Raw genomic sequence first — 21,216 nt, 5'->3', positions numbered from 1 at the left:
CCAAGGAAAGAATTTCCTATCGGTTTGCATACTGCACATTTTTGACCTTTTGGGCTTTCTGCACATCAGCTCGCTTTTCACCCTTTCAACTGTGCTATAAGGAAGGGTTACCACAGAATACTGAAATTAAAATGGATTGCTTTCACAACAACGTGATCAGCGGTGGAATTGGCAACTGTCTTTGACAACTTGTTATTGGCAAAAAAAAATGATGCTAAACAAAATGCTCTTGTTCACCACTTGTCACTTATTTCTTACTCGCCTTCTCACCTGTCACACACTAGTTGTGAAATAGTGAAATACACAAATACATCTTGTTCTGCAATCTGCATGTTTATCAACTACTATTTGAATATTTCCCCCGTACGAATCTACCACCAACTGTTGAGCCCTCATAAACTAGATATTTTAGACAGAATGATCAGGCCGTTCCGACTGGCGGCACCACAGTGAGATCATGGCAGATTGTTGCTGCAAGTCGGAAAATATAAGCTGACACATACTCGACTGAACTGTGTTCAAGCAGCAGAGGATTGTTTTCGTCGATGCATCCTAATTAAATGCGGAATTAGTGCTCTTCTTCTTGCACTTAATGGCTCCACACTTCATTTCACTCGCTTGATTATCCGGGGCTGCTGCTGTTTGATTTCAGACGCAATGATGGCCGCAAATCTTCGGAAAAAACAGCTCGTAGTTTTCAGTGGTTGGAATGTAAATTGTTGAATGACGAGTTGCCAAAAAAAATAAAAGTATGACATGCCTCTTCATGAAGCTGGACTGTAACAGGATACTCCTGAGGAAGACTGGAGTCACAGTCGAAACTGGCAAGCAGGTGTGAAACATCTCTCTCAGCCATGTGAAGATTGGAAATTCTAAGCGTATAGGAGACCACACATCCAGCCAATATCCTGAATCTTTGATGGTCGTTTGAAGAAGAGACACAACTCTTTCATCAGGGACAGAATATGTTTTTATGAAATTTGCCTTTCTGGGTTATCGCCATTCTTTAATGGCTAGAGAGGCTGACACAACAGGGCTCACAGTGGATCTTAAAGAGTTCTGAGGCGGCTGCAGTCCCACGGCTCTGTAGGTGTCCGTCCTGGGGCTCCTTTCCCCTCTGATGCACTGCTCTAATGCGAGCGTGTGCTTCTCCACATTAGCAGCGCCGACAGCGCAACTGCAGTTTGACTGAGCTGTTTAACAGGCCGACACAATGTTTGCGTGTTTTGCCGACGCAAGAAGAGACGTGAGAGTCGCTGCACAGGGCGAGATTCTCCACGTCATTAAATAGCCAGAAAACCGAGGGTTACATATTGCTCCTGTCAGTCTTCAAGTCAGGATGGAAAGGCAAGCTGGTTTTTGCCCGAGGAAGTGCTCCAATTAATGGAGGCTTTTATGTTGTAAATCCAAACAATAAAGATAATCCATGAGATAAGTTTGACGGCAAAATTGTCTTGTCGCTTGGGGTGAGTTTTTTTTTCTTTCCCAAAAGAAAAGTCACAGACTTTTTTATTGACATATGTTTGCTTGGTTTCACAATTTTGCCCGATGTCCTTTCATTTTTAACCAGCTTCACCGTCACGTTCACAGACAGCATTAAATGTGGTGTGCAGTATGGAACGCCTTTGGTCTCAAAAAAGATTTAGACAGATGAATGCTGATAATGTGGACTTTTTTTCCTTAGGGTAAATATAATGTTAGATTTCTTCTTTAAAGAAAATCAGAACATATAAATCATACATGTCTTTGTCTTTTGCCTTCTTGCATTGACCTTATTTTTGTCTGAATACAAATGTTTTGATGTTTATACAGATGATGTCAGTTACTAATTTTTGTCTTTTTTACATTTATAAACAAATCGTTATTCAAACGTTACAAGCTAAGAAATAATGTTGTATTCCTCCTGGTTTTGGCTGTATTCAGTGTTGAGAAATTTTTTAATTATTATAGTTCTGTTGCTGGAATTTGCTTTCCAACGACAGCCTACTTTCCAAGCAAAAATATATTCACTGAAATGATTTATTTCCTACTTTTAATAAAATATTATGCATCTGAAGGCCAGGGTAAGCGCATCCTTGTACAGCGTTCGCCATCCTGATTGGTTGCACGAATTTCAAATCTGTGCACTTTCCTTTTTTCGGTCAAATGACACAGTTAAATGAATAAAACTATAAACCTCGTGCATGAAAGAAAGATTATCCAGGACATGTTGTTAATAAAATTGAAAGACTGTGTGACCTCATGCATTGATGCCACTCTTTGTTAAGGTTGTGTGAAATGAGGAAGTGCTTTCCACAGATAATTGCTCCTCTTTCACATGAGAAATAAAAATCCAGTCGAATAATGGTGAATTCTGTGATTGTCTGTGTTGAAGTAATTTTTTTTCTGTTACATTCTGTTATTGGTCTGTAACAGTATCTGCCAACAAATTACAACCACCCCCACCTTTTAATCAAGTGATGACTCTATGTTTAGTTTCCAGAGGTTTTTCTAAAAAATTTGACAGCATCTGCTGCTGTTTTTGTACCATTGTTTGTTTACTTGCACTTCTGAGTCGCCCTTATTATGTCAGACTGCCAGCAATCACACATATACATGTAAAGACATGCAAGATTGATAGAAAGACTGTTTTAACATGTTTGAGTTGATGAAAGTTTTTTTTTTTTCCCACATCAAAAATATCAATATATGCCAGAGCAATATGAAAACTGAAATTTGTTCTGACAGGCTCACCAAATGCCAACTCGGAGTCAGTCGGCTCTGCCTGGAGCAGATATGGCATCGTGTCATGGATTGGCTTTTACAAACAGAAAGATAAATACCCCAGTGTCTGTTTGGCTGTGTAGCCACTGTTGTTATCATGATTGGTCATGTGATCTCCCTGGTGTGGCTGAGATGCTGGATGATTTTGATCATTTAAACTGTTGCCACAAATCTACACTGGTCAACAATGAGGTGAAACTGATGTCGAGATGCTTGTATTGTGATATTGCATAACATTTCCCATTGCATTGCTGGTTAAATTGATAAATGGAAGATAATTGTATTTTTTAATTATGAAGTGAGGACTTTCCCCAAAGATTCCTTCTGACTCACCAGACTTGGCCTGCTTCACAGCCACGGTAACACAGCAGAATTATTAATGAAGAAACAATGCCATTAAATCTGTGATAATCAAAGAGTTTATTTACTCCTGTCTTGAGCTTTGAATCCTTGCAAGGCTTGCCTGCTGTTGCAGTTGCATTCAATCAGCATGCGACATAAAAGCAAGAATGAATCAAGACACAAAAATGACTGAGCCAAAATTGATTTTTCTTTTTAAACACAGAGCTACAAATGCCAGAATTATACATAGAGCATAATGGAAGGCCTGTTGTTCAGTGCAGCATGGCGGCGGAGATTCTTGATGGTATGTATGTAACGATGTAGGACGCCTCATGAACCACCTCAAGATTTGTCCCATCAATCTGCAGTGCGAGTCAGTCTCCTCACAGGCTGTCTGCCATTCTTTCATTCTGGCCCTGTTGGGAATGGTGATTGGATCCCAGTCAACCAGCAATGGATGGATTGGCCCTCAACTGGTATGATTGAGGGCTTCTGCCGTCAGTGCACGTGTACACAGCTTTGTGTTCGGCGTTGCATGGCCGTGCACGCTCGCCCTTTTCGCACACCACTGTCTGCACACAACGGAACGTCTGTGTCACTCCATCTCCCCTCCCCACCCCCCCCACCTCCACCTCCCTCTCTCTCCTCTGTTCCCCTCTCTCATTTGAATTTGGAGTTCTCTCAATCATCGCCAGCACTGCTGCGCTACTGTTCCTGGCTCGCAGGCTCGCAGAGCGGAACGGTATTCCTGCGAACAAGTATTCTTGACTTTGCCGTCAAATTATTATCAAGACACAGCTGAATGTAATCCCGGTGGAAATGAGCGTTCATGCTGATGTGGCAAGAGCAGCTGTAGCCACAGATTAGCCAGCGTAGGAGCTGTGAGTCGGGGGCGGCGGGGCGGGGGGACTTTTACATTCTTCATGAGAGGGTGTGAATGCTTGGTGCTGATGTTTGTACACACGTGAAGACCATATATGAACCCCAGCAAGGTATTTCTGAAGATATCCAAGTGCAACCCCAATAGTGTCAATAGTTTGTATCAGGAAATGCAGTTTTTTTGCCCTTCGAAGTCGGATCTGTGGGCATGTCACTCATAGTGTCTGTGCCATGTTGTATTAGTCCATTCCTTTTTTAATCACTTGGTAATTACTTTGTCCCTGGTTATTGAGATGACTGCCAGGCACTATTACACCAATTTAATGGTGTGTAACTATTCATCTTAACAAAGCCATCAATCATAGGTGTTGCCATGGGAACAGAATTAGCCATTATGCAGATGTTATAATCCAACTCACATCTCCTCCCAGTAAGCAGTGCAAGTCGTGCATTGAAGTGCAGTACGGGAGGTGGTCAGGCGATAACACAATCTCTCGTTTTGTTCTTTGTTTTCCGTGCTATTTATAGTTGAATCAAAATGAGATCACAAAATTTGCATCCATGCTTTATATTTGCTCGATGGAAATTTGCCTGGCCTTCAGAGCAATCAGTGGAGACTCAGTTGTCTGTTTCTGTGAAGAAGGGCCAAGCTACTACAATCAAAGCTGCTTAAACCCTCATCTCCTTACTCGACTCTTGGCTAAAGGTGCGTTAGTGTTTTTCTGTGGTCTTGCTGTTGATGCTTAATCAGTACCTTACTGTGCCTTTGAATGTGCAATGCATTATTATTAGCCAATCATGGGCCTAAATGATCTTTTTCTTTTGCTGGTAATCCAAACTTTGTCCAGTTTAGCTTGGAATGTCCAGAGTTTTTACATGTGTTTCCCTCTTTCTCCATCTATACAAGTTCAGGACCCACCGTTTGAAATGCATTCTCTTTCTCATCCCCAGTGAATTGCTGCAAACCAAGGATCAGTTACAGTATGGGTGAAATTAGACATGGAATGATGGACATAAACCGTGCTGAGGTATTCGGAATGCTAAACGTGCAGTCTGCAAATAGCATTGAATTATTTCTCTAATTTAAAGTCAAAGCCCGCCACTGCTCCCAATCACAAACACTACTGTCTGTCTTTATTAGAAGTGACTGATTAAAAAGCATTTTTTCTCATTATTCAGATATTTTCTTTATAGGATGTATATGTTGGCATTCAATGTGAACAGTACTAGTTTTTTCTTGATCTTAATCCAGATTGTATTATATCTGCTGCAAATTTAAGTTAACAAGTCACTTGCTTATTAAATTTTCTTCATTATTTACAGACCATTCAAACACATTGACACATGTTGTATATAGCAGTTAACACATCAATGTTTAAGGAAAATGACCCATCTGAATCACCAATCCTTTTGTTGATCCTACTTATTTGGACTTCGTTAGGTATTACATTGTGGCCTGTTTGACTATGCCCTACATACCACCCATCCCCCACCTCTTGACCTTTTGGCTAAATAAATGGGGCAGCCTATTCTCTGCCCCTCACTTTTGATGGACAGCATCTGGTTGTTTCCGAAACTCACCGTGAGAAATGTGTGGACAAAAGCCTCTCACTCCTTCACTCCTTCACAGTTTCCTGCCTTTGCCCATCTAGGCCTCTCAAAAACTGGGCATTGTATGATATCATATGTCTGTGAATGGTCCGCTGAGAGCGAATGCAATGCAGCAGGTGCTGATTTTACTCACTCGGCATGTTGTTTTTCAGAAGGAAGTGAAATTGATCGGTCACACCTCCGCAACGACTGTGGTACTACATCCTCCAATATGGCAATAATACGAGAGTGAAAGCAGCTTTTTGGACGTGTATTCATGCATTCCTGTCAGGCAAATTACGACGACATTTTGGCAGGTACGCTTTGGATTTGGCAGAGTTCCGTCCAACATATAACTCATACTCATTAAATTTTGGGCAGGGAAAGACGGATGAAATTTATGTGCGTATGTGCGAGATGAAAGCTGAACACAGCTGAAGGTCAGTGCTTCAAAGGATTACTTTAAAAATAACCAAAAGCAAAATAAGCTGTTATCAGTGATTAGAGAATATTTTGCTAGTTTGTCAAACAAAAGTGCTTTAATGCCTTATTCCATTCATTTTCTATACAAGTTTATCCTAGTGCCTTATTTGTTTACCTAAGTAAGACCAGAAAAAACAACAACATAGTTTTTCTTTCCTCAAATAAAGTCATTAAACAGGTTTTTTCTTCAGCTTTTCCCATCGTGACCACTTCAGAACCTTGGCAGTAATAATCCTTTGAATTACGTTCCCTGCAAAATTAAATAAGCTCTTATAGCAGGTAGGGCTGGGCGATTCTGGTCAAAAATAAAATCCCAATTTTTTTCTCTGAAAACTCAATTTTCGATTTCAAATTTAAAAAAAAAATCTCAATAAATATGCTACAAGAACAGGACAAGTGCGTGTTGTATGCGACTTCGGAAAAATTATTTACCAGGTAGTGGTGAGGGCAGCAAACAGAATCACTTCCTGGTTTTAACACCTGCTGTGGCTAGTGCAGATGCGAGTAAACATAGGTAGCCAGTTAGCAGCTTCTCGAGTGGGGAGGAGGACTATGGTGCTCAAGAGGCGCCAACCTGGAAGCAAAATCGATTCTCCGATTTTCCTCTATTTAACATCGTTACGACTAAAAAAATCTGATTTTGATTTAAAATCGATTAATCGCACAGCCCTAATAGCAGGTCTTTGTCTTTGTTTCCACAACCATTCCATGTGTGTCAAAAAGGATGGATAGACCTTGCTTTGATTATCACAGTATATAAAATGGTTTTCCCACGTTAAAAAGTGTGGCATGATGCACTTCTTCTCTGCCTTACTTAAAAGAAACAGGAAACAAAATCTTGAGAGACAGATGTAAGTCAATATATGCAGGTTCTGACATTTTAAGGAACATCAACATAAGGTAAACATTTTTTGGATGGCCTCATTGATGAATCATGAATGAATGCCTAAATACTTCAAAGAAAATTCACATTGTAATGCTGAGGTCTTACAGTAATGCTGAGGTAATACAGTCACTCTTTGTCCTCATATAAAGTATAAATTCCATCTGTGGAAGCAAAGAAGATTTTCCAAAGGCCAAAGTATTTATTTCACAGAAATGTTCAAGTTTGACATTTCAATACCCGAAGTTCAGTTTATGGTATTTCTCCTCATTAGAAAAATAGATAAATGTGTAAACATGAACCAGGCACTGTTGGCAGTCTAACAGACCCCAAAGTAAATTATTAATGAATTGGACCTAAAAGACTGTCTCACTGCCCTAGTTACACTGGTTCGGTTTTATAAGAGAAAAAATAAAACAGTAGAAGTGATCCCTTTAAGCGGAAACAGCGATCAGCAGAACCACAGATTTTAAGATTGAACCGGACTGCCATCTGTTTGTATCACTCTACGTCTTTAACTTCTTTGCCTTGAGTCTCTGCGGGGTTCTTTTGTCTTTTGCGATGTAAGGTTTCGACAGTTATTGCATTTGTTCCACTGTTACCTGGGGGATAGCAACTGAGGAGAAGAGTGCTTCATCCTGTTTTGGTTTAACAAGGGCTGACACACTTACTTTGTACCATAAATTCAGCTTTTATTTTTCTGAAAAAAAAAATGCCCCAGTGGCAGCAACAGCATTGTGAATTAGTTTCCTTGATAACCTGACATAAATGTGTAATGTGTCTTTTTACTTTCACCGTTGCATAGTTTACTTCACTATTAGTTTTTCTGTTGTGTTATGGCAGCTTATGCAGTTTACGTTCGATGAATATGAACCGATAAAAAAAGCAAGAAAGGCTCATTTTAGGTTAGTATTTTATTATGTAGTTATTGACCTGTTTCTTTAAAAATTGTTTGACTTGCAATCACATAATTTTCCATTGATTGGTTGATTTTCGTGGGAGCAACAAAATGGCATTTACACCTTGAAGTATTAGATTAAATGAGAAGAGGAAAAAAAATACAGTTCAGATCAGAATCAGATCAACAGAACTAATCTCTTGCAGCCTTCACTCATTTGCTCACTGACAATGAAGAATAAACAACGTACAGAAAAAAAATGAAAAACACTATTTTAAAACTGTTATGTTTCTTATACGCTGTGGAAACAGACAAGCGTTTGCGTGTGATAATGCGCATGGAAGCAAATGGGGGTTGGGGCATCAGCACTTTCTCTCTCTTTACTATATGTGCACCAGTGTGTCATGGCAGGCCATCCATCAGCAAGCAATATGTGAGTCAGAGAGGTACTCGGAACAGCAGAGTGAGTGCCACACACATCCATATATTTAATGGCTGGATATGATGTTGGCTCTCGCTGGCCTGAAATTCAAAACCTTGAAGCCTCCTCCCAAGCACAAGATGACATTTTGTCAGAGCTCTCTGCAATGAAGCATTGCGCTGCCACTGAATGCATTTCATTATTTCTTTACAGAGGCATTTTATGTAAATAAAACATTTTCAAAACAAGATATCACCTCCCGGGATCATAATTGTTTTGAGAATTTTTTTTTTTTTTGCTCCCCCTTCTTGTGGAATGTGTCACTTTTCCCACGGTGAGATGGGACTATGCACAGGGGTCGCAGGAGAGAAAAACATCAAATTGATTCCTCCTGCCCCCCTATTCACTGAGATGGCATATTACCAAATGTGGTTTATGCTTGTTGTTAGATTAGAATTGCCTTTTGAAAAGACTGCGCGAGTCCTCCTTTGCAGCTCATTTGGTAGGGAGGCTGACGGTTTTAAAAGAACCTGCCTGAGGGGAATGGAGTGCGCACGTCTGATGTCGTATCTTCTCGGTCCAGCACTTGTTCTTTTGGAGCTCTGCTAGACCAATCCTGCTCCTCGTACTTACCAAGGCCCTCAGGCCCCGCTTTGATCTCCCTTAACAACCAGGACAGCAGTTCAAGCATCTTGTTATATTTGACTGTTTAATCCATCAAATGTGTTTGTCTCAGCAATAGACTAATGAACATCTCTATCTTGGTCTTGCTGCGGCTCAACACCTCCTGTAATAACAAGTCCATGGGGAGAGACAACATGAAATTTAAAAAAAAGGATAGTTGCTTCTTTCGGATGACTGCAAGTGTCCTGGCCTTGGTCCTAGTTTGCTCTTTTTTTCCCCCATACCTGCAATAAAATAGCATAACTTCGCATGAAGAATTGTGAACTCTGGTTCATTGCGTTAACCATGAAATTCTGACACTGGGTTGGACGTTTTGTGGTATTTTACACTTCTTTAGTGGAGCAAGATTTAGATTCCTGAATCAGCCTTTCAGGTTGTGTCCTTGTCCAATAAAATCTACTGTATCAGCCCCCCTGTGGCTAAAAATGCCAGGCCACTAAGCAAAATGTCTCAACTAATTAGGAGCTTAAAAGAAATAGCTGTAGAAATCCGTCATATGAGCGACTTTTTCTTTCTGCTTAGCTTGTGTTTTAGACCTGCTCAGTCGGTGTTATATTTTCGCTTCAAACTGGTGGATTTCTTTCCTGAATTTGCACAGAGGCGTTTCAAGGTTGGAGTGACTTACACGTGATACAAGTTAAGCTTTTAATTCTTCAGCCGGACCTGCCCCCCCCCATTACTCACGTAAAACTCGAAACGGCATTCATGCTTTGTTCTAGAAAGAGAAAAATCATAATGCCACTTCACCACTTTTAACCAACCAGTCGGCTTTTTGTTGATGACTAAGGCAATTTTCCAATTTTTTTTCACATCCACTCTTACAGGCGTGTGGAATCAGCCCAAAAAACCCATTTTGAACTTGATATTTCGAGTAAGAGTTGCATTTATAATACATTAGTGCTTCTAGTTAGATCCGGTGAGGGATATGAACCACTAAAACAAAACCTGTATTCTTCTGTATGTTCATGTGCATGTTCAGGCTGAACTGACTGTGGAAACCTGATTGGTTTCCCTGTCGTTTGGGTGACAATTGTGTTGTCTCCGCATTTGTTTCAAAAGCAACAACTGTGCGCAGGCTATTTTGGGGAGAAAGCTCACCCAATTAGATTATCGTTACGGCTACGTGTGTTTGTAGCACTTTTTTTTTCTTTCCCACGCTTCTCTTTTTAAAAGCCCGTTGGGAAAGAGTGCATTATTGCATCTAATCTGATTTCTGCACTCTTCCAGTCTGCCCTAACTTCTGACAGACATTTTACCGCTCTGTGTTCTCAGCGCTGCCCCTCCCACACGCTCGCTACATCTGATCTGTATTTCACAGTCGTTTATTCCACGCTCGCTTGATGCCCCTCCCCCGCCCTAGATGCCTTTTTGCATAAACCTTCAATTAACTCTGAACTATTTTTGAATCTTTGGGGAGACATTGCTTTTATGGCAGAATGTCAGTGTCTTTTCTTTCAGAAATGAAAAGGCACCTGGTGTCTGTATAATATCCATAGGGGTTGGGACGAGTCGACAGGGCTGTGTTCTCGTCGTGGGGACATATGGACTATCACAAGGATTGTCAGTTCTCATTTGTTTGTTTCACGGTGAGCACTTGGGTGACGCAAAGTGACTGGCTCTCCTTGAGAGTATCTTGTGCACGTCGGTCTGTATTATTGACTCAGAGAACCATGGAGAAAGGAAGGGCCGTAGGGATGTCTGCGTCTGTAAGTAGTGAAACCATCGTTGCTCCTGTTTTTTACCCTCTCTGAACCCAAAATAGTGACAAAGGCTAAGCAGGCTTGAATACACAAGGAGTTTTTTTTTTTATTTATTCATTTTTTTTTTTATATCAATTGCTCTGACCAAAATCAACACTCAAAAATGTATGTTTTTGTCATTTCAATTGGGAAAAGATCGACAACGTTTGTGTGGTTTGAGGTACCTAAGACAAGAAATAGTTATACATATCAATAATTAAGTAACAATTTTGAAAAAGTTGTACTTTTGTATTTTAAGAGAAAGTTAAGCCAGAATTGAAAATTCATTCATTGCTTACTCTGTCGCAGGCTCTGGTGACATTGTCTGACCCTTGTAACTGTTGTTGGGTTTTGCAGATGCAAAGAACTCCACCTAACGGATTCCTGAGGTAACCTCACACTGCCTTGAATCAGGAAATGTTTGGTGCTGATGTCAGGATTGGAGTTTTTCATCCTTGACCTATAGTGATTTCAGATAAACTGTCAGATAAGGCAGACTTTCCCAGTGTGGCACAGAAGCCGAGTTTAGCTAAGCGTTACTTCTTTATTTACAACACTTAATATATCTGTGTGCAGATTCCATTGTTTGTGAAGTGCCCATTTAATTAGATTCATTTGCATGTAGACAATGCCTCTACTTTCCTTTCGTTCCTTTGGCTTTTTTGTTTGGCTTTAGAACGTCCCAGACTTATGATGTAATGCAAATTGTTTTAAGCTGATCTGAAGTGTCAGAACTGAACTACAGGAAATGCCTTTGTTTGCTGCACCTTTTACCTGGAATGAATAACAGAAAGACCTTAAACGGACTGAGCTGGTGTCATGGGATTTTAAATGACTTGGGTGCAGCCACAGATGGCTGTAGATGTTTTAATTAGTTCTACTGCTTTCATGGACTGTCTTTAGATGTAAATCAGTTTTCTACTGTGTGTTTGTTTTTATGGCTGCTATTCATGTTCTGTAACATCGTAAAATTTACTGCTGCCTCTCTTGGACAGGACTTGAAAAATAGATTTTAATCTCAGTGACTTTCTTCCCATTTAAATAAAGGTAAAATAAATTCAATAAAATGAAGTAACAGATAAAGTTATTGTAAGCTGATGAAAAAGGTCACAATAAGTTGGCCTTGTAGACGTTGAGATTCGGGATAGGATTTTGGCATGTGAGGACCTGTTTGACCTCCATTTATTCCCTGTGTATAACGGTTCTCCTTTTCCCTTCCTTTCCACACTTGCACTTTGCATAGAGGTTTGATAAAGCTGACACCAGGAGATGGATTTCCCAGCCAACTTAGCTCTGAAGTAATGGGAATCCAGAGCGTAACAAATAGTGGTGCCAGTAGAGAGCTGGCTCCGCTGGGTGTGCAGGTGGTCCTCTATTCCCCTTGTCGGCCTTCCACCACCACCCCCCAAAGTGGCCATGGAGACTTGAGCAAGATTATTTTGGAGTTCAGGTTACAGACCTGCTCTATTGCTACCCATTATCCACACTCTAATTTCTGGGATGTTTTTTTTTTTTTTCTTAACCCTCCTCGCACATTTTGGAAGTGCGTACCCAGCCTCTCCCCTAAAGATATTAAAGGTCACACAGCATGTTTTTGTAAATTCTTCATTCAGACTTGAATGTCGAGCCTGTGGAAAGCTGATGGTCTTTAAATCGTACATTTGAAGAATTTTGGTCTAACAGTATTTTTTTTTAAGTTACTAAACTGTGATAAAAAAGACTAAGGAAGTAGTTAAAAGTAAGCACTAAGAAAGAAATATAATATCCTCAGTAAGAAAATCATCTATAGAAATGACTTGTGATCTACTGTATTGTAAGATTGCCATTTGAGGGTGCGGTTAGACTGACATATAGACCAGGGTCGTGCGGTGAGCTTCATGGCTGACTGAAAACTGGTAAAATAATAATAATAATAATGATAATAATAATAATAATAATAATAATAATAATAATAATAATAATAATAATAATTGGCAACAAGGAGCATTTTAGAGAGAATGTATTAGCCATCACTACCATCACTATTCCCTACTTATTCAAATGGCGCCTCATTAAATAACGTGATTAAGTGATGTACAATAAATTCTTTCTAATTTAGGCCTTTGCCTAAATATTCCGTTTGAAAATAGTAGGTTATGTTCTGACCTTATGCTTGAAGCAGATCTTAAGCTCCGGCGTTGGTCTTCCTTTATTAATTAGATCTCGTTTCAATTGGTTGTTCAGTTTTGGGATATTTTTAAAGGTTAGATATAATATCTTCCAGGCTGTCATCTGGAGCAACATTTTCGAAGGAACAGACAGCAGCTGCACACTTGAGTTTGGAATTGCGGCTAGCTACGTCTCTGTGGAGAAGAATGGCAGCAATGTGAACCTGTGTGCTCTTGTACGCCCCCTTTAGTCTGCCTCACATTGGACTTCGGCAAGATTGCACGATTGCAATCAGCAAAACTAAATATGTAAAAACCTGACTATTGGAAATTACAGTGCACATTAAAAGTGTCTGAAAACATATTGGATACGGGAAGAGACAGAAACAGCCAGTTGGCGATTACAAGCCTCAACCCATATGTTTGAACAAGAATTGCACAAATCCAGCAATTTTGACTGAAATCGTGGACGTTGTTGGATTCTCGAAGAACATCAAAATAATAGCACAGAACCAGAGAACTTACAGTGAAGACAAATATATTTAATCATTATTTGCTTGTCTATAACTGCCTCTCCTTCAAATTGACTTTGACATTGCAGTTTGTCTGCCTAGTGCCAAAAACCCATTGGTGCCAGTGTTTTGGAAAAATATGGGTCTGTAGTAAACAGCAGTCTCAATTTGAATACTGTAATGTAAAATGAGAGAGCATTGCATCGAAATCGGGTGTCGCACAAACTTAAGACGGTCCTCTCTCACACACAGTTTTAAAGTGAAGTACTGGATGGGGTAGGTTCAGGCTGGTCAAATGTGCCCCCCCCCCCCCCCCCATCTACAATGCAAAGGTCACATGGAAAAAGACAAGCTTAACCCTGGCCGTTCACGCTCAGGGACAGAGAGGTGGCATTTGTCCGCAGCAGTGTGCCTCCTTGCTTCGTCACAGATGTAACTGGAGTGGCAAAACTCATTACAGGAATCAGAAGTGATCTGAACATTTTCCTAGCGGGAAGCCTCTACATAGGCGAACACCAGGCCAAACGCATCAGGAGATGCTGGAGGAAATTGCATCACGGTTCACCTGGCATTTCAGTTTGGGGCTGTCCGATGGGATCAGCTGTAGGGCTCGCAGCGGAGAGATCAACTGAACGAACGGTCATGGGGAGGCCGTGCCATTTTTTTTTTTTTTTTTCTTTGACAGTCTAACTTTAAACCGCACAGCAGCTCCTCAAGCCGGATGTGTGTTCACAATGGTATGCTGTGTTTACTGGCTAGCAATAGCCAAAGCACTGCCCAGGGTGTGACTTTGACCTCCTCTAGAAATATTTGATTACTGTGGGATGTGCGGGTTGCTCCAGGTCACATCAGTGTCACCGATGTGGTGGCCCTGTTAATGCCATGGGTCAGACCAATGGGAGCCAAGTGGAATTTAGGAACACAAGGAAAGCAAAGGGAGCTTAACCTCAACTGTTACACATGTGAGAGACTGATAGCTTCAGACGTTGAAGCTATGACAGCACATTTGAATTAGCATTATGACAAGCTTTTTTTTTGTTTTTCAGCGCTGAAGAAATGTGTCTTGAAATAGACTTGGTTCTAAGTGTAATATAGTAATATATATATGTATATATATATATTTATATATATATATGTATATATATATATATATATATATATATGTATATATAAATATTCATTCCAGCTCTTTGTTGCTGATCAATTACCATACTCGGTGACCACAATCTTGCCAAGACTTGGCTATGCCGGCTTTGCACACGCAGATATCAAGTTCTAGACAGCAGACGGTAAAAATACCAGAAGGCTGTTCAGGGAAAAACAACATGAACTTACCTTTTGATTCACATACGAGTTTAACCTTAGTAAAGGTTAAACTCGTGCAAACTTGTGCATTAGTAAAGCCCAAACAAGGCCAAACTGGTCCGCCCACTAAAAGCTTTAAATAGCTTCCTTTGTGTGACCCTTACACACATTCAGTCATTTCACATGGAAATGTGTACTGTATTTCCTATGCTGATGTTTGAATAAATACATATTAATAGATTAATGTAAGCACAACTGTGGGGGGAAAAATAGCAGATAAAGAAATTGAAGTCTGCAGATTCAGGCTTGGAGCTTGATGGTTAGAATGTTTTATAATGTCTCAGGCAATGCAGGATGCGTTGGAGAAACTGTGTTTCCCAATTTCTCCCCCCCCCCACTGTTCTCAAAAAGCACTGCACTTTAGCACTTTCACATTCCCCATCAAAGGTAAAAGCAGCACAAAGAGCTGTGGACTGTTTGGAGTGGGAAAAAAATGCACTTTTCCCCTGCAGCACTTAAGCTCAAATCTTTGTCATTATTAGCGTGCTCCTTTAGTGAAAGATTCCTCTTGTATGGAGATAGAGACCAATGCTCTCAACCCAGTTTGCCTGATCTTCTGTGTGCCAGAAATCCGAGAGGTGAGTAATAGAAAGTGTGACTCTTAAAAGGCTAAATGAAGTTGAATGGCGGCAAAGGGGAATTACTGGCTTTCTTTCTCCACAAGCACTTAAATTAATCCCATCATTTCTCCTCTATAAATTTATGAGGTACCGATGCTATAATAAGAACTTTTATGTTGAATATTTCATTTCCTTAATTATTTCTGCCTCGCTTTTTTAGTCAGCGAGAGGCCATTTCTTATTTCTGTCGCAAACGGTTGGTAAAGGGAGGAGACGCCTCGCGATTGTGGCTGTGACGGTCAGGCGGTGGTAGGTCAATGCAACAGTGTGCTATTGGTCACTATTTAAGGTGAAGCTCACACTATATAATGAGTTGGTAGGCTGTTAGGTCTTCCACCCTTAAATAGAAAAGAGAGGAAAGCAACACATACTCGCATCCATTCCTTTATATCAAAGGAAAGAATTGACACACAAATCTTCGTATCATTTTTGATTCTTTTGGTTTTTATGTTTGCACCGTTCGGGTCAACAGAGAGCCCTTATCTTCCTCTGTCAGTCAAGCCATTGTTGGAGACAGAGTCTCCGCAAATGCAGAATGGCATGAGTGATGGATTACTCTTTTATTTGGCAGCCTTTTCATCTGTTGGAATGGTGCGTGTGTGAGTGCGTGCGTGCACGTGTGTGTGTGTGTGTGTGTGTGTGTGTGTGTGTGTGTGTGTGTGTGTGTGAGAGAGAGTATACATTCCATTACGTCCTCAGCAGAAGAGGTGGTACCGCCTTTATTTTTGTCCAGTGTTATACAAGTTATTAAATACCATTCCAATGCTCACTTGTTAGCACAATGACATTATATTTAGATACACTTTGAACGAGCCCCTACTCTTTTTTTACGTCGCAAGTACTCGACACATTATCATTTTTTTCATGCAAGAGACAAGCACATAATTTGTGGTTTATGTCCTTTTAGCCAAAGAAGAAATGTTCTCCAACAGAGGGAATAATTTAATACCCCCTCCGTTTGATTCCAACAAAGTGATGCACTCTGGTGAAAGGCTTGGAGAGATTTCTTAATGAGAGCCATTAACAATGCTGAGGCCGGTATGGGTTCCCCCCCCCCCCCCCCCCCCCTTCACCGCCCCAGCACCCCTCTGTGTCCAAGTTGTTTTTCAGACATGCCAATGGGAAATTTCTTGGAATATTAAAATACTTCATGAGGACGCTACTGTTTTATTTTGGTGCAAAGCTTTAGGAAGAGGAAGACATATCACACAGAATCCTAAATGGCTGTGTGTGTGTGTGTGTGTGTGTGTGTGTGTGTGTGTGTGTGTGTTTTAGTTTTTCTTTTTTTTCTGGAATGTGGAAAAGTACCAACATTGGATATTCAGGAACCTTAGAGTGCATCCGAAGAGCAGTTGACACCTTTCCATGGCACAGTTCACTCAGTCAGGTTATGCGTCTTCTTGAGTGATGGCACCTTCTCCTCTGCGTGAGGCAGAAATTTATGGAAGCGGAACGTGTGGAAGGCTGTCTTGTCGCAGACAAAGTGTTGCTCTCCGTGCCTGGAAGAGACTTTTCTGTTTGGCCTTTTATGAAGAATCTCTCAATTAAAGATTTTCATATTTAGTCCCCTCACTGCGGTGCATACTCCATCATCAGAGCAGATAGTGCTCTCCCGTGTTTTAATCCTCCCCTTGAACTGTTTTGTAAGTTTTATTTTGCCTTTGATGCTGCTTTCCAAACCATTACCTTGACTTTCCACTCGAGAGTATAACGCACCTGAGAAAACACTTCTGTATTAATCACTGTACAAACATGTGTGCTTGGTGACGGCTTTCCCTGGTCCTGCTTAGATGACTGGCCAAATATGATTCTCTACAAGGATTTGAAGTCGGAAGTCTTTCAAAAAGGATATCACGTTCCCTGCTGACAATAACATCACAAAACACAGACGCACTGCAAGAGCAATTTGCATCTTCTGAAAAAGTTGGACATTTCGATTTTTTTTAATTTTTTTTTCAAAGGAAATAAGACTAGTTTGCTCTTGCACGTGTCGCTTCCAGTGCGGCTGATCTTTACCAAAAAGCATCAGCCTGTAGCCTCAGAGGAATGGTCATTGATCAGTAGTCTGAAAATGAGACGGGGGGATGTATTAAGGTGAGGAAAGAAGTGAATTAAACCATTCAGGTCTTCAAACAGCGAGTCGATGACACTGAAGGTCATCCGCCAAAGCACGTTAGGATTAATGGGACCAGCGTCCATATCATTGATTGCAGACTTACCCTTTGAAGTTGCACAGAGTTGCAGTGGCGAGTCTCTTTACTTGCACTCTGTTCCTGACCCCAGCTCTGTGCCTGGTCACCCTGTGCAGATCTTATCCATGCCGGAGCAGCAGCCGAGCAAGGCGGAAAAGGAAAGAGAAAAAGTGCGAGAAGCACCTTCAAAACAAAAAAAGAAAACTGACGGCATATAGTTCTCGCCTGTTCTCGCCTTTTGCAAGCGCACCCTGTCTTGCATGCTTGCGGCGCCTACAAGCAATTCTCACCCGCTTCCTCGCCTCTCCTCCTCCGTCGCCCTGATTGTGAGCAGCGTGCGAGGCAGCCGCGTCCCCGGAGAGTTTGAAGGAGCGCGGCAGGCCAGAGGCTGGAGGGGGGGTGGGGTGCACGTTGCTGTAAAGTGCCTCAATGTCGCTTCATTTCCCCATTTTAATTGGGCTATCTAAATGCACCCCCGGTTTGTCAATACCCGCCAGGGTCCCAGATAAAAATGATTTGTCTCGTGCATTCGACGGCACGCTCCGCCATTTCCCTCGGAGAGAACGCGCCCCCGCCGCTTGTCAGCCGCCGCCAAGCAGTAATGGAGAGCAGCGTTTGTTTTTTTTTTTGTTTTTTTTGCAACGAGGGAGCGAAAGGAAAAGGCTGGCCTTCCCCTCTATCAGCGCTCCTCGTCCTCTCACTCGTAGTTTCCTCCTCCTTTTTTTCCGGCTGCGCCGTCACGTTCTACCTTCAACCAGCCAGTCAGTAGGAGCAGGCCAGCACAGCAGCTTGGTAGGACATAGCGCAGACACGCACACACACACACACACACACACACACACAGGTACCAAGGCAAATGCACATGGTTTTGGCACACTCACTCGCTCGCTCGCTCGCTCACTCGCTCACTCTCGGGCGCTGGCTGAAGGTCAGCACAGTGAAGCCAATCGGTGTTTTTATGTGCTCTGTTTCCCTCTGTCCTTGTCTTTTTCACACCTCCTGTCACCATGTGCCATCACCTTCCCTCTCAGCGCCACAGTCACTGTTATCTGCAGACGCTCCCGAAAAAAATTCAGGTCCGAAACAAAAAAAAAAAAAAAAATCCCTCGCACAAAAAAACAACAACAAATTCTGCCCTTCGTCTTCGGACTTTGCAGCCAAAGTTTGCTGCGCATATGGGGCTTGTGATGTTTTCGTCTTTCGTTCATGGCTTCTTTCGCCGAACTGTTGCTTTCCCGTGCGGCCGTGAGTAGCACAATTAAGGGCTGGAGAGTCTAAAATAAAAAAGAGGTCCTGTGTAATTAGATGCGTCGCTTTCTCCCGGTTTAGCGTTCGCCGACGGCAGCCAGGGCTCGTCCCGAGGTTAAGCGCTTGACGGATGCTCCTAAACGAGCCACTTAACCCACGTTTGTAAGTTATAATGTGATCCATGCATGTCATATAGATTGCAATCTGGAGGTAAATTGGCTAACAAACAGACAACGGCAGCAGCCAAGCTTCAATAAATTGTGAACTGGGCTGGGAAATCTAAACTAACAGGTGTTGCCCAGCTGTGCTCCGGGACATAATGACATACGGCTCGTCTTAAGAGCCCATCAGCAGCAGCAACACACTGACTTTCACAGCTCAGTGTTTATGACACAGGTCAGCATTTTTTTTTTTCCACTGGCGTGCAGCCACAGTCGTGTTTATTAATGACCTCTTTGACTGAGGAGGCAGCGCACACTCTTTCAGATGCAATTTATAGGAAACTTCATTACAACAAATTAATATGATAATTGCATGGACGCGGTTGAGATAATTGCAGCCTGTGCGCAAAGGCAAGTTGATTCATTTTTTTTCTCTTATGACAGACATTTATTGTGCTACTGTGCGCTCTCTTAAAACAGGACAGACGACATAAAGACAATAGCTGGAAGCTGAACCTTGTTAAAAAATGTTTTAGTGGGCTTGTCGCCAGTTTTGTTTGTTTGTTTGTTTGATTGTTTGTTTGTTTTAATGCGATCCAGGCGAGATTAAGACAGACGCAGAGTTGTGCAACAGATTTAAAACATGTTGTCACTGACAGAATAAGGTCTGAAACGCCTGACAAATGTATTGACCCCATGAAAGAAAGCCTCCCTCAGTATCAATGCGCCAGCTATTGTTTCCAGACTGCCCAAAGGAAGGAAGCAGCCGGTGCGTTCAAACCAAAGAGGTTGTCAACCCTTTTTTTTTTTTTTGCTCCCCGCAATCAAATTAAGTGTGTGGGGGTTGGGTGGTTATCACAATGTTATAAATTCTCAGACTTGGTGGGGGGTGTTCTCGTCTCTATTCAAGCTCTTGGGTGGGGTGGGGCAGGGGGAGGAGTCCCAAAGATAAGTCTGAGCCCCACAATCACAGACACACACGCACACACACACACGCGCGCACACACTCAAACAAAAACCTGAAGGCAACAGTTTTAATCTTGCTTGGAGGGTAACCGCTCAAGTCCATCTGTGTTGTGCGTTTAACGCCGCGCCAAAATGAGATTATGGCGAGGGATAAAGTGGCTCACTTTGTGCAACTGACACACAATGGGGCAGCATCACTGTAGCTGATGATCAGTCTTCCCAGCCATTCCCCCGCTCAGTCCTTACTTGTACCGTTCACCGCTGTGATTTCTTTGGCTGCCTTGTGTAAGTGTGGCATTTCAGTTGCCAGACAACTTACACCCACAAAAATACTACTTTCCTCAGGGGCGTGTGGGCGTAATAATTTACCAGAAGGTTCCCTTGAAATGGGCAGATGGGATGTTCTTCTCTGTTTCCAGGGAAAGGAAAAAAAAACATTTTTATACACGTTGAATGCTCAATATCCTATTTTTACACAAATGATTAAGGAAGCACGGGGGGGAAGGCAGGAATTACCACGTTTTGCTTGTGTTTTACTTTTTAATCAGATGACCCACATCCCGCTTCACAGCTGAAAGGAAAAAAGTTTCAGATTAAACATTTCTTCTTCCTCTTCTTCCTCTTCTTCTTCTTCTTCTTCTTCTTCTTCTTCTTGCACGAAAAGTCGTGTGTGTTGTTTGCACAGATCCTCAGCCTCCAGTAAAATCACACTGTCTGCCATTGTTAGTAACAAAGAGAAATATAGAGCACATTGCAGTTTGCCATTTTCCTTTAGCAGAGTTTAGGCCTCCAAGACATTCAGCGCTGCTGCACTCGGTGCAAAGCCTCCCGCTTTGTTTTTTTATTTTTTTATTTTGAATATCCCTGTCTGCATTGTGCATTGCATTGCTTTGTATCAGTAGGAGCGCCTTGCTTCAATGACCGCTAATTGGGCAACAGCATGGCCATTAAGCCTGTTTACCTTCTCTCTCTTTGTCTAGTTTGTGGGAATTATTTTCAATACTTTTAAAAACAACATCAAAAAAACAAACAAACAAACAAACAAACAAACAAAACAAAAAAAGACTTTGCACAAATCCCGCGTGTAGCATGTCTGTGTGAGTCAGCTGCAGTCCGGTATTATTTGGATAAATGAGCCACCCTCTCTTCCTCAAGTTCCCAAAGAGCTGTGATCCATTAAGGCGCTCTCCTCTCAGATGGTGAATTTTAGAGTGTGAGGGAATTTTTTTTTTTTTTTTGGGGGGGCGGGGGGGTTGAGGAGGATGGGGGTGAGGGCACATGGTGGGGGTGAGAATGGTTGTGCTGACATCCTCTCTCAGTACA

The 21,216-nt window shown here is 41.7% G+C and overlaps 1 protein-coding gene across 1 annotated transcript in view; it reads left to right on the top strand.

Annotated features, from left to right (window-relative positions):
- Positions 1 to 21,216, top strand: part of LOC142885460 (receptor-type tyrosine-protein phosphatase F-like) — a 165,674-nt gene that overhangs the window by 14,456 nt on the left and 130,002 nt on the right. The gene's annotated exons all lie outside the window — the stretch shown is intronic.

This window comes from Nelusetta ayraudi, unplaced genomic scaffold (genome assembly GCF_046127955.1).
Source record: "Nelusetta ayraudi isolate G7.1 ecotype Tasmania unplaced genomic scaffold, CSIRO-AGI_Nayr_v1 ptg000011l, whole genome shotgun sequence".
NCBI classification, from domain to species: domain Eukaryota; kingdom Metazoa; phylum Chordata; class Actinopteri; order Tetraodontiformes; family Monacanthidae; genus Nelusetta; species Nelusetta ayraudi.
This window is presented reverse-complemented; position numbering and strand designations above follow the sequence as displayed.